This window comes from Macaca nemestrina, chromosome 2, assembly GCF_043159975.1.
Source record: "Macaca nemestrina isolate mMacNem1 chromosome 2, mMacNem.hap1, whole genome shotgun sequence".
Classification (NCBI taxonomy): domain Eukaryota; kingdom Metazoa; phylum Chordata; class Mammalia; order Primates; family Cercopithecidae; genus Macaca; species Macaca nemestrina.
Window position 1 is genome coordinate 176,068,247 of NC_092126.1, and position 17,283 is coordinate 176,085,529.

At 36.8% G+C, this 17,283-nt stretch overlaps 1 protein-coding gene and 1 non-coding gene across 5 annotated transcripts in view; one reads left to right on the plus strand and one right to left on the minus strand.

Annotated features, from left to right (window-relative positions):
• LOC105477538 (BBX high mobility group box domain containing) overlaps window positions 1-17,283 on the minus strand; it is a 269,896-nt gene that overhangs the window by 164,594 nt on the left and 88,019 nt on the right. The gene's annotated exons all lie outside the window — the stretch shown is intronic.
• Window positions 13,477-13,580, plus strand: LOC139362100 (U6 spliceosomal RNA). Its single transcript, XR_011620440.1, has one exon. It is a non-coding gene; the product is annotated as a U6 spliceosomal RNA (small nuclear RNA).

Sequence of the window (17,283 nt, forward strand, 5' to 3'; positions counted from 1 at the left end):
AACCAATTAAATCAGAATAATCCTGAACATTGGTCTCAGGCATCTAGAGCCCTAAAAGCTCCCCCCAAGTGATTCTAAGGCACAGTCAGGCTTGAGATCCACTATGGATATAGAAGGGGTGAACTTATAACAATTAAGTGTTAAAAACTGACAGTATTGGTGACTGATGAGCTCAGAGGATTAAAGTGGAGGGTTTAAAATGGTCACTGAATCAGACCAGTTAGGCTTATTCTCTTTTATGGCGAGACTGTACCTCTACAGACAGGCATCTCACCAGTTTATGTCACACATTTGAATGGATCTGTGTATTAAAAAAAAAAAAAAATGGTGTTGGAGGAAAGTCTCAATATACGCAATGTGAAACTGTCCTTACATTCACACAGCAGTAAGGAAGAGATGTGGTTTGTTCATCGTGCCCCTTCCTATGTTCACCATCACATTTGATAAACATGTTTTGCAACTCAGCTGACTAATATTAAGAATGCATTCTGTGGCTACAAGAGAAAGTCAAAATTTCTCTTGTGACCACTAGGCTCCAACCAGAAGTATGCCATGATTATTATTAAATAGATGGAACATGTTTGGCAATAAATGATGTGTTTGTAGAAAAAAAACAACAAACATTTCCCATGGCCAAAAGTTAATGACACTGGTTATCATCTTTAACATACCAATGAGCAGGGGAGATGAGGGGGACTATATCCTCTATGAGGCTGCCCAATTATTTCACAGTAGCTTCAAACATCATTCCACAATGGTGCTCAACATCATGTGCATAATGGGTACTAATTTAAGGATAGCTTTCTCTCATAATTCATCGGTATATTTTCCCTATATTAGTAGTTGGCCCTTCTATGTAGAAATAAGTGGGGATTTATATATCCATGGACCCTGGATAGGTTTCAAGTGAAATCATAAGGAAGTTGTTTGTTTTTTATATTATTTTGTTTTGATTCCTCCTCATTAGCAATTAATTTGCATCTTACCTTCCTTTTGTGAAGAGGAGGTTCTAAGGAACAAAGCTACTGAACAACCTGAGAATTTAGCTACTCAAATCACCCAAAATGCACATCCTCAGCTCTGCAAGCTGAGTACAGAGAGACCCAAATCTTATCGGGTGGGGAAAAAAGAGCTTAACTACCTTAGAAATTGCAGGCTTCCCAGAGCTCAGCTCAAACATTTAAAAAGGAAATACTTCACAACTACAAAGAAATCAAAACACTTCTTTCAAGTGGAAAAAGATCAAGGAAATAAAAAAATGCTGTTTGTGATAAACATGATATAGTTTACTATCTAGAATTGTTCTAGACAAAAAGATCCTTCTCTCGGGTACTAATACATGGAGTTTCTAATCTCTCACCCCTGTAAGTTCTCATTTCATTTTAATAACGAAAAACAAGCTGTGAAGGCCAATTTTCAGAGCAAGACAGTGTAAACTGCACATTTTGATCAAAGAAATACTAATTTTAAGTATTAAAAACCCCTAAAAATCAGTGATAACCAACTATTTGATGACACATCTATTTTATGTTTGGTTCCCTTTCACAATGTGACCTAATGTTCTGTGAATTTTAATAGTATGTCACTGAGATAACTGGAGAGTTCATTAAATTAAATGGAAATAATAATCTCAATGAATCCTAAAAAAGGTTTCCTCACGTAAAAATGGTACATATAAAAAAGATATGAGAAAAAAATTATTTAATCTATTTCAACTTCTTTCTTTACTGAGAGGTTTCAAATGATTAGTTTTATATTTTGACATCTAAGTTGAGAGATATTTTATTTTAAAAATTGGGTAATATTTTTTTTTCATTTCAATAAAAAAAGAAGCAAACTCCTGTTAAATATACTTTACTTGCACATGCAATTTTCGTTTGTAATCAGTTGCTTTTTAATTCAATATCTTTACTTATTAGCAATTTTACTACAAAATATAGAATCCTTTATATCTTTCTATACTTTAAAATTGTATAGAATTTCTATCTTTAAATTGGTACAGTAAGCATTTACATCTTTGGTATAATTTTTTAAAATATGGAGCCCTCCAGTGGCCAAATATAAATACCATGAAAAATCAAGATATTCTACTGATTGCCATGGGTACCACCTCCTTATGAACTCGTTTTAATCCTATGTTTAAAGAAGATAATTGCTTCAGTTAATTTCATTCATAAATAACCAGATGTAATCAGACTCTAGATATTATAAAATGATGGACATTTTCCAGTGTTATAGTTCCCTTATTATTCATTGCTATACTGAGAAAAAAACTCATTGAAAACATAATCAGTATCAAAATAGCATTCTAAGAAAAAAGGAAGCAACTTTTTCAGATACTGAAGAAAAATTCATTCAGAGAAAAACATTAAATAAGAAAGTTCATGCTTTTGGTGGGCGCAGTGGCTCACACCTGTAATTCCAGCACTTTGGAAGGCCGAGGCGGGCGGATCACGAGGTTAGGAGACCGAGAGCATCCTGGTTAATACGGTGAAACCCGTCTCTACTAAAAATACAAAAAATTAGCCAGGCGTGGCGGCAGGCGCCTGTAGTCCCAGCCACTCAGGAGGCTGAGTCAGAATGGCATGAACCTGGGAGGCGGAGCTTGCAGTGAGCCGAGATCACGCCACTGCACTCCAGTCTGGGCGACAGAGCAAGGAAAAAAAAAAAAAGAAACTTCATGCTTTCTTTCTTACAACACATAAACATAACTATTTTACATTCTTGTTACATATTATTTTTAAATAATCAGTGCCCTCTATAAAGAAACCATACCTATATCACTATCAATAGTGAGATATGGTCAATTTAGAAAAGAAAAAAAAAATTGAACCTAGTTAAACTTAGAGAAAGTAAAAGATATTCAATCATAAAAAAAAATGCATGTATAACACTTGAAATGCATTATTCTTCTTCAATGATTACGTGCTAGGTGGTAATCAAATTAAAGAGTTCACTGTGGGTCAAAATTGTGGCTTCCAGCATTTATCAATATTCCTGCCTCAAAACTTAATTGCTATTACCACTTGATACCTAAATAACAACCAATCAAGCTTCTAAACAAACTAACAATTACAATAATGATCTCAAGATTTAATCTCTTTGGCCAGAGATCAGTGTTCATCTCTTCTTCATAGACACACATAAGCCTCTGCATTTGGGAAACAGTCAGAAATTGATTTCTTCTGCCCAGTACCATCAATAGGAAACACACTAAATCAAACAGGTGTTTCAATGAGCACCTACTAGGTTCTAGAAGCCTTCACTGGAATAATCTCATTTAATTGCTACAGTAATCTGGTAAGATAAGGTGGTAGCTAGTAAACCCAATCAATGATTTTCACTTCCTGGTAGTACTTCCTTCCACAACGAATAGGGCTGACCCACGTAAGCAGTAAAATACTGAAGAAATGATATTTAGAATTCTGAGGCTAGATCATTCAAGACATTGTGGCTTCTATCTCAGTCTCTCTTCTACTACTTGCTCTGGGAAATACCAGCTGCAATGTCATGAGAACATTTAAAAGTCCTATGGAAGGCCAGGTGCGGTGGCTCACACCTTTAATCCCAGCACTGAGAGGCCAAGATGGGCGGATCACTTGAGGTCAGGAGTTGGAGACCAGCCTGGCAAACATGATGAAACCTCATCTCTACTAAAAATACAAAAATAAGCCGGCCATGGTGGCGGGTGCCTGTAATCCCAGTTACTGGGTAGGCTGAGGCAGGAGAATCACTTGAACCCAGGAGGTGGAGATTGCAGTGAGCTGAGAACATACTATTGCACTATAGCCTGGGCAACAGGGTAAGACTCCATCTCAAACAAAGAAACAAACGAAAGTCCTATGGAAAGGTCCTCATGGTGAGGAACCTCATAAGCCCTCCTGCAAGCCAGGCACAACCTTGCCAGGCATGTGAGTGAACCACCTTGAAGTGATCCTCCCAGTCCTAGTCAAGGCTTCCCATGAATACAGCCTAAGCCACCATCTTGACTGTACTTCATGAGATATCCTGAGCCAGAATCACACAGCTAAGTGACTCCTAAATTCCTGACCCACAGAAACTGTGAGATAATGAATGTTCATTGTTTTAAGTTTCACATAATTTGTTACGCTTCAATAGATAACTAATACAGATTGATACTACAACTGTTTTTATTTTACAGAAAAGCCCAGGAAGGTATCAGATATGCTAGGAAGAGGAATATCTTTTTGTTGAACTATTCTTTCTCTTTTTGTCACTAATTATTTGGTCATTTCACCAAAACATTTAACCTATAATATCCCAGATTCTCCAATCGCCCATATAGAACATGTTTCTTCTAGCTTTGCTTGTTAAATAATGTTCCTAAACTTTTTAAAAAACTTTAAAATTGTTGACAGAAAATATATTATTGATTGTATAATTTGGAGCCTATTTTACCAATGATCGTGTCTCAGCTTGTGTGCCAAGCTTGTAATATGTCCAGAACTTATTTGTAAGTAAGTGAAAATCCCCTTTTTTCATAACCTGTCTTTGTAACTCAAGAAGTAAGGTATATACATTATATGTATGAAAACATCACTATGTGCCCCATGAAAAGATACGATTATTATTTGTCCATTTAAAAAATTTCACATGTAACAAACCTGCACACATACCCCTTGAATCTAAAATAAATGTTAAAATTACATATAAAATAAAAACTAAGAGAAATAAAAGACAACAATTCTAGAGCTACAGGGGACCTAGATGAAGACCCTATATGGTGAAGTTTTTATATACAGACTGTAAGCATTTATGGCCAAAAGGCCAAAACAAATTTAAGAATTTTAACAAAGAGAAAGAAACTACAAAACAAAACCAGAGTTTCTGGACATGCAAAAAAATAACTGATGTTAAAAACTCAACGGATGAATCGAAAATTAGATTATACAGGCCAGGCACGGTGGCTCCCATCTGTAATCACAGCACTTTGGGAGGCCAAGGCAGGTGGATCACTTGAGGTCAGGAGTTCGAGACTAGTTTGGCCAACATGGCAAAATTCCGTCTCTACTATCAATAAAAATACAAAAATTAGCTGGGTGTGATGGTGCATGCCTGTAAAATGCCAGCTACTCAGGTAGCTGAGGCAAGAGAATCACTACTACGTGTGTGGTGGAGGTTGCAGTGAGCTGAGACTGTGCCACTGCACTCTGGGCTGGGAGACAGAGCGAGACTCTGTCTCAAAAAATAATAATAAAATTAGATTATCCACAGCTGAGGAGAAAATTAGTGAACTAGAAGCAAATTGGAATAAAACAATCAAAATGAATCGTGTAGAGATAAAAGTATAGAAATTACAGAATAGAGGGTAAGAGATACAGGAGATACGGTAAGGTCTAACTCTTAAGTCTCAGAAAGAGAACAAGAAGCAAATGAGGCAGAAAGAAGAAATTCCGAAGTTGTCCAGCAATTCTCTTTGAAATTATTTAAAATCAGTTAGCTTTAGCAGTACCTTCTCCAACAATCAATGCTAGAAGAAAATAAAATAATAGAATTATCAGTCATGGCCCAAGAATTTTATAACCAGCCTAATTACCATTTGCCTAAATTCAGGAGCAAACTATGAATGTTATTCTCCTATGTAAACTACTTTTTATTTTTTCTTTTTTGATATGGAGTCTCGCTCTGTTGCTCAGGCTGGAGTGCAATGGCACGATCTCGGCTCACTGCAACCTCTGCCTCCCAGGTTCAAGCGATTCTTGTGTCTCAGCCTCTCAAGTAGTTGGGATTACAGGCACCCATTGTGCCCAGCTAATTTTTGTATTTTTAGTAGAGACGGTGTTTCACCATGTTGACCAGGCTAGTCTCAAACTCCTGACCCTAGGTGATCCACCTGACTCAGCCTCCCAAAGTGCTGGGATTACAGGTCTAAGCCACTGCGCCTGACCAACTATTTTTAATTAAAAGAAATTAGTCCTGTATTTTATAATAATTCTATTAATATGTTATACATTTTTAGTGATAAAAATTGTTCTATTTTTATTATGCCCTGCTGAATTTTTTAAAAACTTTTCAAATACTGTATATTTTTTGCTTTTAAGCTTGTAAATATGATGTTTATTAGCCTATAGAATCCAAAGCAAAAAGGATTCTAAAAAAATAAAAAAAAATTTTTTTTAACACACAAAAAACAAGGCTAATGAGCTTACAGCAAAGACAGTGTGATATAATTTATCTAAATGCCTTGTTTTATGTAATGGATAAAAAGCACTTACTATATGCCAGAGGTATTCTAAATGCTTTACATTAACCACTTAGTCCTCATTAACAACCCCTTAGGTAGGCTCTATTATCCCCATTTTACAGAGGTACAGAGGTAAGGAAGGGTTGAGAAGCTTTTTCAAAGTTTCACAGATAGCAGAGACATGATTGAACCCTGGCAGCCTGGCTTCCGAGCAGACTCAACCATGAGCCTAGATTGATGCTCATCATCTGTAATCTCTTTCATAAAGTGCGATGGGTATTCAGAAGATAAGGTGCTTTGGAATTTTGCTACATTTGAGCTTTAAAGGCCAATTTTAACACTTGTTAAATACTACACAGTATTACTACACAGTATTACTACTCTACATCTGCTTTTCTCGTCCGTAAAATAGAGGGTAAAATAGGTTACATTTTTATATTTATGAATACTAAGTGAAAACAGGAATTTAAAATCACCCTGTACAGTATCCAACCCATAATCAGTATTTCTTTATGTTTTATCTTTTTCCCAAAGGCAGGTTTATATTAAAACCAATGAAACTTTTACGTTTCAGGGGCCTTCACTTTCATAACCCCTTCTAAGTAGTGTACTTAATTTCATATTCATAACTTTCTATTCCTTCTCTTAAAGAGGGTCTCCAAATTAACCTGGATCTACTCCTGCCCTTCCTGTTAACGATTTCCATACTAAAGCAACCCCACTGGATCCCAGGTTCTGAGAAAGGAGTAAGCACACTCACTTCGTCTGTCCCACAAAAAGCAGCTATAAAACCTGGACGAGATGCATGTGGCAGCTAAAAGTAGACGGAAATAGAGGAAGAATAACAAAATTTGAAGTACCATTTTCTCTGTTCTCTCACATGCTGGGCCTCAAATATTTCTGTGGAGGTAGGAAGAAGGCACAAAAAACCGGGGCCCACAGAAACGGAGCAAAAATTCTGAAAGTGGGAAACCTTTATCCCTGACTGACGGAATACTGGTCTCAGGAGGGTAAGGCTAACCCCTGTTTTTATCTTCTTTATCATCCCACTGCTTGTCCCCAGGTAGGGGCACAATCATGGAAACTGCACAGCAGATCACAGTAATTAAAGACCCCAGCTTCCTAGCCAGAGAACCAAAAACACAGCACTGCATCGATGGCAGAGAGGAAGGAGTTCAGGGCAGTGATTCCTTCAAGTTATTTATGAACTTTTCATCTCATCCCAAGCTACACAAGCATGGATCTGATCCTAAACAGCACAGACAGGCACTGAGTACTGAACTACTCAACAGAGCACTGCCAAATTCCCAAACTGGCCACTGGGTGGCAAATAAGTGGGACAAATTCAAATTAACACTGAAAAGACTTCGAAAACTGAACTGACATAGGAACCACAAGTCACAGATGGCTGGATCAAACTTGAATCCTGAAATTAAATGAGTCGACTGCCTACTGAAACGAAAATCTCAATGTTTTCTACAGGATGTGTAAAAAAGACCCAGAGTATCATAACAATCAAAATGTCCAGAATAAAATTCAAAATCAGTCAACACGTGAATAAATTTAAAAATCTCAATTTGCACAGAAAAAAACACTCAGGCAATAGGTATCAACTCTAAAATGACACAGATGGTGAAATAGCCTGATAAAGACATTAAAGAGGCTTTGCAAAAATTCTCTAACAAGAAAAGGTAAATGCTCTTGAAAAGGATAGAAAGATAAAGGGCTTACAGGTGGGGTACAAAATGATATAGCTGCTCTGAAAAAATCTGGATATTTCTTGCATAAACATGCATGTAAAGGATAACCATGCAATTCCACTCCTAGGTATTAACCCTGGAGAAATCAAAAGTTATGCTAACATAAAAATGGGTACATGAATGTTTACACTGTATTTACTCACAATTACTATAAAGTAGAAACAACCCAAGGGGTAAATAAACTGCCTATATATAGTTAGATATAATGAGCTACTGATAAGCACAAAAAGGAAATGAATTGTTGATATAAAGCAACAATGTGGATGAATCTCAAGCATTATGCTAAGTGAAATAAGCCAATCTCTAAAGGTTATATACCACATGACCCCATTTATATGGCATGCCCCTAAAAGACAAAACTACAGTAATGAAGAAGAGAACAGGGGTTGCCAGGGGTTAGGGTTGGGAGGAAAGTATGACTACAAATGAATAACGTAAGAGAATTTTTTCAGGTGACGAAACTTTTCTAAATTTTAACAAAGAACTATAAATGAAACCTATACATGTTTTAAACTTCATAGAATGATACACACAAAAAGTCAGTATTACTGCTGGTAATTGAAAAATTAAAGTTTTTTTAGGTCCCAAGTTTTAAAAAAGCAAACCTAGAAAAACAAATTACTGGTGTATCTATGAATAAGAGTATTTAAAGGGGATGGGCTGTATCAGTTCATTGATTGAAATAAATTTGGCCCATTGCACTGAAGGCCAGTAAGATCAACTGAACTGCATCAGTGCTGAAAATGACTTACAAAGGTATAATCCTACCCAATGTGCTTCCTGCTTTAACTGTATATACAAAACCAAGACCAAAATAGCACATGGAAAGAAAATCAAAGAACATTGTGTCACTGCCTGTCACCAGGCAGCAACTCAGGTCTTCAAGCTGAACGATATCTAAATTACCTGAGATGAGAATCTGTCTTCGAAAGACCCATTCCAATGTTAATAATTCTACCTAGGGTTCTAAGCTATATTCTTTATAATGTAATCTATGCAGCATTTTTATTTTCTCTGCTGCATTAAAAAGCAGGTGAATAAATTCCACTTCCAGCAAAATGAAACATGTGCATATCCATACAGTAGAATTTTAAATACTGGACATTTTATATAAAACAATCATTAAGAAGACTGTGAAAGGTAGAAAAAGGGCAGAGCAGCTAGGGACTTTGGGGACCCAAGAAACAACACAGTGGCAAGTTTCCTGGATTTTCCTTTCACTTCGTATTATCTGCAACTTCGAACTGGAGAAGCTGGCAATCCAGAAATGCCAACAGGGCACAGACAAAAAAGACAGCTCCCCTCAAAAGCCAGTTCTCTCTAGCCAAAGGAGCAGGAAAGGAGCAGCATAGCAAGACAGAAAACTTTTATAACTGCTCTACACAAGCCAATCATCACAGAAAAAAAAAAAAAACTGTGGCCCCTCACCAACCAATGCCAGCTATGGTTGAGGACTAAACCCAGACATCTACCCTGGCCAGGTTATAAAGATGAGCCACAACCCTAATACTGAGGGGGTGGTAGAGAAGCAAAAGTAGTGACCTCCGATTTTCTTTCCCTAACACACACACACACACACACACCACACACACACACACACACATACTCTACAGAAATTAATCATGTGGTGACACAGAATTTTCAACTCCCTATGCTATGTCTCTCTCCTCTCCCTGTTTGCGTGGCATCAGGACGGGCCTAGTGAAGTAGTAGGATTTTGACCACTGCCCAGTAGTAATGAGGCCACCTCCCCCTGTCCCACCTCTACATCCACGGTATCAGTAAAGACCATGTATAGAACAGTAATGAGTCATTCCTATCCCTTCCAGTTAGGGTGATATCAGCAGAAGCCTACTGGTGAAAGGTAGACTGTGCCCCTGCCCAACAGGAATGAAAAACTCCTTTTTCCCCTCAGGTCCAATGGAGGACAGGTGGAACTCGGACTTCTCATCTTGCAATAATAAGATAGTGCCATCCTCTTCTTGCTGCTAAAGCAGTGTCAGAAGGCACCACTAAAACAAGAGGTTTAAGTAAAATCCATAGTCTCACAACATAATACTCAGAATATCTAGGTTTCAATGGAAAGTCACTTCTCATACCAAAGCCAAGAACATCAACTTGAATGAGGAAATACAATCAACAGACAACAAAACAAAGATGAAAGTGTTGTTAGATTATCTGACAAAGATTTTATAGCAGCCATCATAAAAATGCTTTAATAAGTAACTGTGCCTGAAACAAATGAAAACATAAAATGTCTCACCAAAGAAACGGAAGATATATTAGTAGAACCAAATGGAAATTTTGGAACTAAAAGCCTCAATAACCAAAACAAAAAATTTAATGAATGGGCTCAACAGTAGAATGGAGGGGACAGAGGGAAAAAGATCAGTAAAGGAGAAAATAAAACAAAATAAATTACCCAGTCTGAGCCAAAGAAAGAAAATATATTGAAAAAAATAAACAGAGCCTCAGGGACCTATGAAACAGTAACAAAAGAACTAAAATCCATGTTACTGTAATTCAGAAAGGAGAAAAAGAGAGCAGAGCTGAAAAAGTACTCAAATAATGGCTGAAAACTTCCTAATTGTGGCAAAGAAACATATATAATAAGACACAACATTGTCAAACTTCTGGAAATTAATCATCTCCCCTCCTCAAATCTTGAAAACAATAAGAGAAAAAAGACACCTTACTTATATGGGAATAACATTCAAATGACATATTCGTCATTAGAAACCACAGAGGTCAGAAGGAATGACACATTCTGCAGTGCTAAAAGAAAAGGACTGTCGATCCAGGATCCTATACCCAGTGAAAATACCCTTAGGCAATGGAAAGGTAATAAAGACACTCTCCAATAAAGAAAAACATGGAGATTTTTCGCCAAAAGACCACCCTAAAAGAGCAGGTAAAAATATTCAACAAACAGAAAAGAAAAACCGAAAGAACCTGATATCCATCAGAAAGGACAAAAAAAAAAAAAAAAAGTAAACAAAAATATGGGTAAATACAATAGGTTTTCTTTCTCTTGAATTTTACAGTTATGTTTGATGATTGAACAAATTAGAATACTGTCTGTTGTGGATCTAAATGTGTTAAAGAAAGCTTTTAAGATGATTATATTACAAATGGAGGAAGTAAAGAGACATAAAGGGGTATGGGGTTATGCAATAATTAAAAGTCAGATTGGCAGTGGTTAAAAAACATGATCTAACTATATGCTATCTACAAGAAACTCACTTCAAATATAATGACACAGGTAGGTTGAAAGTAAAAGAAGAAAAATGGTATATCATGCAAATATCAATCAAAATAAAATAGGAGTGCTATATTAATCTGAAAAAGTAGACTTCAGAGCAAAAAACAATGATCACAGACAGACAGAAACACTATGTCATGATAAAAGTGGCATATCATCAAGAAAATATACCAATCCTAAATGTGTATGCATAGATGGAACTACAAAATATATAAAGCAAAACTAACAGAACTGAAAGGAGAAACAGACAAATCCACAATTACAGTAAGAAACACTGACACCTTTCTCTCAGCAACTGATAGAACAATTAGAAAATCAGAAAGGTTATATAAGAACTCAACATCATCAACCTATAAGATCTAACTAACATTTATATGACATCTGACCCAGCAGCAGAATACACATTCTTTTTCAGGTGCCCAGGAAACACAAACCAAGACACACTACATGTTGTGCTATAAAACATATTCTTCAACAAATTTTAAAAGAACTGAAGTCATACAGAGTGGCTCCCCTGGTCACAAGGGCATAAAATTAGAAACTATTAATAGTAACAGAAAGAAAACAGGAAAATACCCCAACACGTGGAAACTAAACAACATACTTACAGATAATCCATGGGTCAAAAGTTTCAAGGGGGAGAAAATAACACTGAAACAAACGAACATGAAAATACAGCATATCAACATTAGTAGAACAGGAAACGCAATGCTCAAACGGGAACCTGTAGCACTAAATACTTTTTTTGAAACAGGACATCATGCATATCAATAATTTAAATTCCCACCTCAGGTACCTGGAAAAAAGTCAAAATAAACCTAACATAAGCAGAAATTAAGAAAAGAATCAACGGCAGAAATCAGTAAAATTGAAAACAGAAAAACAATTTTGGTATTACTTTCAAACCAAAATCAGACAAAGATGGTGCCAAAAAAGAAGACACATACTAATATTCCTCATGAATGCAGATACAAAAATCCCTAACAAAACATATGCAAAAGGAATTCAGAAATATCTAAAAGAAATTGTACAACATAAACAGGGATTTATTTCAGGAATACAAGAATGAGTCCATATTCAAAAATCAAGGAATGTACTCTACCATATTAACAGGATAAAGAAGAAAAATCATATAATCATATTGATGTATAGAAATATTAGATATAATTTAACACCAATTCATGATAAAAAGAAAACTTAAATGAAGTTAGGAATCAAAGGAAACTTTAACTTGGAAAAAGAGCATCTAAAAATAATCTACAGCTAACATTATAAGAGAAAAATACTGAATATATTTTTCCTAAAATCAGGAACAAGAAGGGCCAGTCTCATTACTCTCATTCACATAGTGCCGGAAGTGCAAGCCAGTGCAATAAGTCAAGGAAAATAAAAGGCATACAGACCTGAAAGAAGAAACAAAACTGTCCCTATTTACAGATGACAGTAATCTATATAGAAAATCCCAAGGAATCTACAAAAACTTCTTTTAAAATGAGTGACTTTAGCAAAGTCAAAAGATAACAGTTAAATATTGTATTTAATCAATTGTACTTTAATATATGAGCAATGAACATGTGGACATCAAAATTAAAATATTTTATCATGTAGACACTAAAATGAAGATCATAATAGCTAAAATAAAAAATAGTTAAATGTGAATCCAACAAAACATGTCCAGGATATATATGCTATAAACTGTAAAATGCTGATGGAAAAAAAAATCAAGGAAGATCGAAATAACTGAAGAGACATACAGTGTTCATGAATTAGAAAACTAAACATAGTGAAGACAGCAATTCTCTCCAAATTGATTATAAAGATTTGACACATCCTATAATCTTGTAGACACAGCAACATAGACGAGATTCTACATTCTACATGGAAATGCAAAGGAACTAGACTAGCTAAAACAATTTGAAAAAAAAATGAATAAAGTGTGAGGAGTCAGTCTACTGATTTCAATACTTAAATAGCTATGGTAATCAAGAATGTGTAGTATCGATGGACAATCAGACACATAAACTAATAGAACAGCATAGAGAACCCAGAAAGAAACTCACCAAATATGCCTGTCTTCTTTTTAACCCAGGTGCAAGAGAATTCAACGAAGGAAGGATAGCCTTTTCACACAAATTGTGCTACAGCGAGTGGACTTACACAGGCACAAAAAGAATTTTAACCTGAGACCAACTCATACAAAAATTAACTTGAAATGGGTCATGGACTTAAATGTAAGATGCAAAACTATAAAATTTTATGCAGCACATATACTAAAATTGGAACGATACAGAGAAGATTAGCATGGCCCCTGCGCAAGGATGACACGCAAATTCGTGAAGCGTTCCATATTTTTTGCCGGGCGCGGTGGCTCACGCCTGTAATCCCAGCACTTTGGGAGGCCAAGGCGGGCGGATCACAAGGTCAGGAGATCGAGACCACGGTGAAACCCCGTCTCTACTAAAAATACAAAAAATTAGCCGGGCGCGGTTGTGGGCGCCTGTAGTCCCAGCTCCTCGGGAGGCTGAGGCAGGAGAATGGCGTGAACCCAGGAGGCGGAGCTTGCAGTGAGCCGAGATCGCGCCACTGCACTCCAGCCTGGGCGACAGAGCCCGTCTCAAAAAAAAAAAAAAAAAAAAAAAAAAAAAAAAAAAGAAAAATAAACGCAAGAAAATCTTAGAATCTAGAGCTAGTTAAAAAAAAAAAAAAAAAAAAAAAAGAAAAATAAACGCAAGAAAATCTTAGAATCTAGAGCTAGTTAAATTTGAGTTTTGGACTTGACACCAGAAGCATGATCCATAAAAGGTAAAATTAGTAATTTGGACTTCGAAATTTGAAACTTTTGCTTTTCCAAATACCCTAAGAAGATGATGAAAAGACCAGCTACAGATGAGGAAGATACACACAACCCACATATATAACAAGGTGCTAGTATCGATAATATATAAAGAACACTCAAAATTCAACAGTAAGAAAAATTCCAGTTAGAAAAGGGAGAAAATACATGAACAATTTACCAAAAGAGATAAAGATGGCAAATAAACATGAAAAGATGTTCAATATTATTAGCCATCACAAAAATGCAAAATCAAACCACAGTGAGATCGCCATATAACTACTGAAACAGCTTAAGTTGTTTAAACACACACACACACACACACAATGACAGCACCAAATGCTATTGAGGATACAGAGAAACTGGATCATTCATATACTGCTGGTGGGAATGAAAACACAGCCATTCTGGAAAACCATTTGGAAGTTTCTTTTAAAACAAAAACAAAAACTGAATATGCACCTATCATAAAAATCTGGGTAAAGGGCACGTGGGATCTCTCTGTATTCCAGACTGAGTAACCTTTTTCCAAAATGTCCAAAATGCTCTAGATCAGAAGTGTTTCAGATTTTGAGTATTTTCATTTTAGAATATTTACATTATACAATTTGAGCATACCGAATTCAAAAATCCAGAATCTGAAATGCTCCAGTGAGCATTTCTTTTGAGAATTATGTTGGCACCAAAAAACTTTTGAATCTCAGAGCATTTTGCACTTCAAATTTTCAGATCTGAGATGCTCAACCTGTATTTCTGATAACGACATGTGAATCCATATCTCAAAATAAAAAGTTTAGTTAAAAAAAATTTTTAAACAATAACAACAACAACAAAAAAAAAACAAAAGCAGGTGAGTAGCGTGTGCTTCTCCTACTGTTCTCATTCCACGAGTGGGGCCTGTCTCCTCTGAAGGGCCTCAGGCCAGGGTTACCAAGTAGAGCTTTTACTAGCTCTACATTCCTCCTAATCTGGTCTTATTCATTCTGAAGGCTTCAATTAACATATGGCAATGATTGCCAAATTTGTATTTTAAGCCCATACCACTCTTCTGAAGTCCATGCATATTTTACTTTTAAATGAATATCTCAATCTAGGTATCTCAGAGGCATTTCAAGCTCAACCACTGAAACATAGTATTTTCCCCTACAGCTCCCAAATCTGCTTCCCTTGGATCTTTCTGTTTCAGTAGTTGTCACTTGCTATGGTCTGAATGTGTTCCTTCAAAATTGCCAGGTTGATAATTGATAATTGCCTAGCCCCCAAGGTTATGGTTTTAGGAGTTGAACCTTTGAGGTGGTGATTAGATCATGATGGTAGAGTACTCATGAATGGGATTAGGGCCCTTAAAAAAGAGGTCCCAGAGAGCGGCCTTGCTCTTTCTACAATATAAGGACTCATCAAAAAAATTCCATCTATGAACCAGGAAATGAGCCCTCACCAGACATCTTATATGCCTGGATCCTGGACTTCTGAGCCTCCGGAAGTATGAGAAATTAATTTCTGTTGTTTATAAGTTACCCAGTGTATGGTATTTTGTTCTAACAGCCTGAACAGACTTAAGACGTCAGTATACAATCCAATGCACCCAGATGCTCAAGCTGTTGTCTGGTTTACTCGTTCTTACTCTCATATATACTAGATTATAAAACACCATTAACTCAAGTTCTTAAATACATGATCAATGAGTCCACTTCTTCCCATCTTTAACACAGCTAGCTCGTTGAAACACCAATATATCAGTCTCCTAGTTGATTTCTGTAGCTCTACTTGTCCCCTCCTCGAAAGCATTCCCGCTATACCAAAGAGACTGATCTTTACAAAATGCAAATCCAAACACCTCACTCCTTAGCTTAAAACTTTTCACTGCTACTACTGTGCTTATAGTAATCCTTATCAAAGCACACAAAATCCCACATAGTCCGGTTTCCACCCACATCATGCCACTCTTCACGCTCATTTCTAAACTCCAGCCGTAGTAAGATTTTTCTAGTTTCTCCAAGGTATTCTGGTATTCTCCCTGCAGGGCCTTTGCACTTTCCTCCTACCGCTCCCAGACCAATCTACCTAGTACACAGTCAGTCTGCCAGATATGGGGCTTTCACATCCACAGATTTAACCAACCGTAGCCTGAAAAAATTAAAAATAAATAAAAGGTAACAATAAAAAATACAAATAAAAAATACAGTATAACAATGATTTACATGGCATTTACAATGTATTAAGTAATAGAAGTAATCTAGAATGATTTCAAGAATATGGGAGGACATGAGTAGGTTATATGAAAATACTACACCATTTAATATCAGGGGCCTGAGGATCCTCAGATTTTGCTATCCACAGGGGTCCTAGAACCAATCCTTCACAAAGAATAAGGAAGAACTATATTTTATTTATATATATAAGTAACATGTATATTTAGGTTAACTTGGGCCTAATTGGATAGTCACTTGACATCCTTTTTTTTGGGGGGGGGAGCTTTCTACATATGAAGTACAATAATAATAATTCTAGTAACAGCCTTTGTCATTCACAGTTAAGCTATAACTGTTACTTCTTATGAATACTGGTTGCTAAAGTATTCATATATATACACAATTTTTAGAGGTTTTTAAGTTCACTGTTTAAAAAATAACACATGGGCAGGGCGCGGTGGCTCACGTCTATAATCCCAGCACTTTGGGAGGCCGAGGCAGGTGGATCATGATGTCAAGAGATCAAGACCATCCTGGCCAAAAGGGTGAAACCCCATCTCTACTAAAAACACAAAAATTACCTGGGCGTGGTGCTGTGTGCCTCCAGTCCCAGTTACTCGGGAGGCTGAGGCAAGAGAATCGCCTGAACCCAGGAGGCGAAGGTTGCAGTGAGCTGAGACTGAGTCACTGTACTCCAGCCTGTCCAGAGAGAAAGACTCCATCTCAAAAAAACAAAACAAAACAAAAAAAGGCTGGGCACAGTGGTTCATGCCTGTAATCCCAGCACTTTCGGAGGCCAAGGCGGGTGGATCCTGAGGTCAGGAGATCGAGACCATTCTGGCTAACACGGTGAAACCCCGTCTCTACTAAAAATACAAAAAATTAGTCAGGCATGGTGGCAGACGCCTGTAGTCCTAGTTACTAGGGAGGCTGAGGCAAGAGAGTGGCATGAACCGGGGAGGTGGAGCTTGCAGTGAGCCGAGATCGCGCCACTGCACTCCAGCCTGGGCGACAGAGCCACACTCCATCTC